The sequence below is a fragment of the Nicotiana tomentosiformis genome, chromosome 1 (genome assembly GCF_000390325.3).
Source record: "Nicotiana tomentosiformis chromosome 1, ASM39032v3, whole genome shotgun sequence".
In the NCBI taxonomy this organism is placed as follows: Eukaryota; Viridiplantae; Streptophyta; class Magnoliopsida; order Solanales; family Solanaceae; genus Nicotiana; species Nicotiana tomentosiformis.
The window spans coordinates 135,299,599-135,305,598 of NC_090812.1; positions in this window are offsets into that span (position 1 = coordinate 135,299,599).

The window sequence follows — 6,000 nt, forward strand, 5'->3', positions numbered from 1 at the left end:
TGCATCTCTGCCAAAAGATTTTCCTTTATCCCTCAGTGCATTGTTCAACCCAAAAAGTCCAATCCCTAAACACGTAAGCCCAATCCGGCACCACGAAACATTATATTTCTTTTTTTGCAAAATTTTATTGGCCTTACATTCTCCCCCACTTAGGATCATTCGTCCTCGAATGAGGGTCAAAATCTGTTATTAGCATCAAATGTGGCCCAACTATTAATTCACACTCACCAGTAGCTTCAAAATTTGGCTAACTCCCTAAATTTTCAAATATTTCGCTAGAGTCTCCCTTGTAACAGGGCCTATCCACCTGTCAGAGAATCCCAGAAACACATCCTAACAGCATATACATAATCCAACGGCGTAACATAATACAAAATAACACCAGCTGTGGCCTCACAAACAATATATTACCAGAAAGGAACACCCTTAACGTCAATTGTATAAATGATACATAATTCATAGGAAGTAAGTCTTAGAACTTCCCTAGATCAAAACTTTATAAATACATGGTCATTCAAACAAATAAGGATACTTTTTCTTCATTTCTTCCTCAGCCTCCCAAGTAGCCTCTTCAACCTGTTGGTTTTGCCATAACACTTTCACGGAGGCAATTTCTTTATTCCTTAACTTTCGGACTTGTCTATCAAGAATGACAACTGGAATTTCTTCATATGACAACTCTTCATTAACCTCAATGGTCTCAACCGGCACAATGGCTGACGGATCCCCAACTACCTTCTTCAACATAGACACATGGAATACCGGGTGGACTAATGACATTTCGGGTCATAGCTCAAGCTTGTACGCCACCTGAAAAATTCTCTGAATGATTTTGTACGGCCCGACATACCTCAGACTCAATTTCCCCTTTTTCCCAAAATGCATAATACCCTTCATGGGGGAAACCTTCAAGAATACCCAATCATCTTCTTTGAACTCTAAGTTTCTGCGACGGATATCCAAATTAGATTTTTGACAACTCTGGGCAGTTTTCAACCGCTCCTTTATGATCTTAACCTTTCCATAGCCTGATGCACGAGGTCTGGCCCTATTAACCTAGCTTCCCCAATCTCGAACCACCCAATGGGAGATCTACATCTCCTACCATACAATGCCTCAAATGGTGCCATCTGAATACTCGTATGAAAGTTGTTGTTATAAGCAAACTATGAGTGGCAAATGATCATCCCAGCTACCCTTGAAATCAAGAACACAAGCACGCAACATGTCCTCAAGTGTCTGAATAGTCCGCTCTACTTGCCTGTCGGTCTGTGGATGGAAGGTTGTACTAAAATTTACCTGAGTACCCAAACTTTGCTGAAATTTCTTCCAAATATTGGCCGTGAACTGAGCCCATCGATCGAAAATGATGGAAACTGGAGTGCCATGCAGCCTGACTATTTCCTTGATATACAACTGAGCATACTATTCCGTTGTGTCGGTAGATTTAACTGAGCCTGTGCCAACCCACCAGGCCGTTGATGTTCGGCCTTCACTTGCTGACAATTCGGACACCTTGCCACAAAGTCCATCACATTTTTTTTCATGTCATTCCACCAATAGATTTTCTTGAGATCGTGATACATCTTTGTAGAACCTGGATGCAGGGAATACCTAGAAGCGTGAGCCTCGGTCATGATTCTTTCTCGGAGACCATCTACATTCGGAACACATAGTCGCCCTTGGTACCTCAGTGTACCATCATCCATGCCAAGCACAAAAGCCAGAGTCTTATGTTTATGAATCCCCTCCTTCAGCAGTACCAACAATGGATCATTGTACTGCTTCTCTTTGACTTCTACAACAAGCGATGATTCAGCCCTATTTTGCACAATTACCCTTCCTTCACTAGAGTTTGCAAGACGAACTCCCAAACTGGCTAGCTGATGAACCTCCCTGGCCAGCGGCCTTTGACATGCTTCCAAGTGGGCCAAACTACCCATAGATTTCTGGCTAAGAGCATCCGCCACAACATTGGATTTCCCTAGGTGGTACAGAATATCGATGTCGTAATACTTGAGTAACTCAGATTCAGCTCCTTTTGCTTGAAAACATATTGGAGACTCTTGTGGTCCGTGAATACATCCACATGGACCCCATACAAATAATGATGCAAAATCTTCAATGCAAAAACCACCACTGCAAGTTCTAAGTCATGAGTTGGATAGTTCTTTTCATGATTCTTGAGTTGCCTAGAAGCATAATCTATAACCTTGCCGTGTTTCATTAATACACACCCAAGCCCGATCCTTGAAGCATCGCCATATACCACAGACCCGTCTGTACCCTCTGGCAGGGTCAACACCGGCACCGTAGTCAATCTCGATTTCAATTCCTGGAAGCTCCTTTCACAAGCATCGGACCATTGGAACTTACCACTATCTGAGTCAATCTAGTCAGCGGAGAAGAAAGAGTAGAGAACATCTCCACAAACTTCCCGTAATACCTTACTAAGCCCAAGAAGTTGCGAATCTTGGTTGGTGTTGTAGGTCTAGGCCAATTCTTTACTGCTGAAATTTTTTGAGGATCAACCTTAATTCCTTCTATGGAGACAGCATGACCCAAGAATGTGATAGATTCGAGCCAAAATTCACACTTTGAAAATTTTGCGTACAATTAGTGCTGTTGAAGAGTCTGCAACACTGCCCTGAGGTGATCGGCATGGTCCTCCCGACCTCATGAATACACAAGAATATCGTCAATGAACACTATCACAAAGGAGTTGAGGAAAGGCTTGAAAACCCGATTCATAAGGTCCATGAAAGCTTCCGGGGCATTTGTTAGCCCAAAAGACATTACCAGAAATTCAAAGTGCCCATACCACGTTCTGAAAGCTATTTTCAAAATATCCTGCTCCCTGATCTTCAATTAGTGATACTCGGATTGTAAATCAATTTTGGGGAAGTATCTAGCACCATGTAATTGATCAAACAAATCATCTATTCTTGGTAACGGGTACTTATTTTTTATTGTGACTTTGTTGAGCTGCCGATAGTCAATACTCATCCTCAGTGATCCATCTTTCTTCCTTACAAAGAGAACCGGTGCGCCCCATGGTGACACACTCGGTCGGATGAAACCCTTCTCTAACAAATCCTTCAATTGCTCCTTTAGTTACTTCAATTCTTCTAGTGCCATCATGTAGGGCGGAATAGATATAGGCTGCGTTCCTGACATCACATCAATCCCAAAATCAATCTCCCTGTCTTGCAGAATCCTAGGGAGCTCATCAGGAAAGACCTCTAGAAATTCATTCACAACTGGCACAGACTCGAGTGTAGGCGCCTCAGCATCGGTGTCTGTAACTCGTACCAAGTGATAGATACACCCCTTGTTAATCATCTTCGTGGCCTTAAGACCTACCCTTCGGCACTACATTATCCCTCTTCCACTCAAAAACTGGCTCACTTGGAAATTAAAACCTCACAGTTCTAGTTCGGCAATCGAGCTTGGCAAAACCTGAGTAAAGCCAATCCATCCCCATAATTATATCAAAATCGACCATCCCCAATTCAATGAGATTGGCCACGGTGTCCCGACCACGTACCGTGACAATACAACCCATCTCGCCAACCGGAGTAGATACAAAGAACGGCTCATGAAGCTGTTCCGGTTCTATCCCAAATTCCATAGCAACATAAGGGGTAACATAGGACAAGGTGGAACCGGGATCAATAAGAGCATATACATCATGAGATTGGACAATCAATATACATGTGACAATATCTGGAGAAGCCTCTGCACTCTGGCGACCACTCATAGCATAGAAACGGTTGGGTCTTCCTGAACTTCACGCACCACCCCTAGCTGCACCATGCCCTGCTGGTGCTGGAGAGCCTCGAGCTGGAGGGGTGCTAAAGATGTAGTAGCTGCAGAACTGGATGGCTGTGTTGTGCCCCTGCCTACACCCTGGCGGGATGAACGACACTTCCTCTGAATATGACCCTTCATTCTGCACCCGTAACATACCGGCATGTCCTGGTAGTAGATCCCCATATGCATCCTCCCACAGTTGGGGCATGGGGGCCTCCGCTGCTGCTGGAATCTCCCTTTTGATCGGCCCTGGTGGTGGGATCCCCTACTACCCTGATTGGGCCTGAAGTGACTCCCCTGCTGCTGACTGTGCCCCGCTGGCGATGCACTGGCTGAAAACTGAGCATAAGACTGGGATGGCCCTGATGACCCTCCCTTAAAAGTTGATCTCCCACCACCAAATGAATCTCCAGGGTTGCTCGCGGACCAGGCCTTGCTGGTATCCTCTCGCTCCCTTCTGTTCTTCAAACTTACGGTCCTTTGTAGCTTGAGCAAACGATACCATTTTACCATAGTTCATATCAAAATTTAAGGTAGATGTGGCAGCCTCATTAATAACTAAAGGGCTAAGGCCCTACACAAATCGATGCACTCTGGCCTCCATAGTGGGCATCATGTGAATAGCATATTTAGATAGGCGCACAAACTCCATGTGATACTCCCACACACTCTTACTTCCTTGCTTAAGGTTCTTAAACTCTGCGACACGAGTTGCCCTAGTCTCAGCCGGCAAAAAATGGTCCATGAAAGCGTCAGCAAACTCACTCCACCTCGCTGGAGGGCTCCTCTCCTCCTGAGAGTCCTCCCACAACTCAAACCAAGAATATGCCACCCCTTTCAGGCGGTAGGCGACCAACTCCCTCCGTCTCAGTAGTGCGCATAACCCAGAGAGTCTTATGCATCTCATCAATGAAGTCATGTGGGTCCTCCTCGGTATTAGCACTCATGAACACCGGAGGATCCAACTACAGAAACCTATTCACCCTAGAATTAGTAGAATCCCTTTGTGGGATAGAAGGTGTGGGTGCAACATTCGACCTTTGGGCCTGAGAAGCCACTATCTGAGTTAGCATCTGAATAGCTCCCCTAAGATCCCCATCAAAAATACCAAAAACCGAAAGCTGGGGCTGGAGGTGGAATAGGAATATCAGGTGGAGGAACCGCCGCACCCTCAGTAGGTGTAGTGACTGGTGTGGCCTGGTCAGGTGTAGTGGAATCAGGCAGTGAAGCAGTCAGGGGATTATCTTCACCCCTCGGGTATTCACCTACATCATCAAATAGAGGGTCAACTGCCACTCCTGAAGCAGTATTGGCCCTTTGGCCAGTTCTTCCTCTCTTCTTAGGTGCCATATACTGAAAGTTAAAGGAATGCACGAGTTAGAGGAGGAATAGTTGCACAATTAGTTTCATCGCACGATCCAGAATATCAAAGAAGGGTATTGTTCCTAAATGTCCAAGTAGCCTCTAACTTATAGATGTGGTCGACAATTAGTTTAAAACCTTAGGCTCTAATACCAAGTTAGTCATGCCCTAAAATCGGGGAGCGTGACCGACGCTCAACCGAGTGAGCCCGACTGAGCAAGACTATTAGATTTTCTTCTAGCCAAACTCATCCATTAATAAATAAGATACACATCTTTGTTAATCAGACAATAAGATGTTCATGTCTACAATACCAATTCATTACCAATAGTTCCATCATTTTAAGAGCTTAAATATGACAAGTAATACAACATAGTTTGACTTTCCTAGCATCAATACACAACCCACACTGTGTCTACGGAGCCTCTAAAATACCAAAGAGTACAATGATAGTGCCGGCAACAAGGCTCCGGCTATACCTCAAAATACGATAGCACATACGAAACAAAAGATGCTCAACCCCGGAATGAGATGGGGCTCACCAAGTCAGCTGAGAAGAATGAGCACTACTATCACTGGTCAGTATCCTCGGTTGTAGAACCACCTGCATCCATTAAAGATGCAGCGCCCCCGGCAAAAGAGACGTTAGTACATGTCGAATAGTACTAGTATGAAAACCAAACACCAATTTAAGAACTCGGAAGTACAATATGAGTATGATGAACCAGAGCGACAATAGAATAGCATAGATAGCCATTTAAACCAAAGCAAGCTTATCAAGAGTTGTCATTAACATTTATAGAATTTAAGATGAGGACCTCTGTA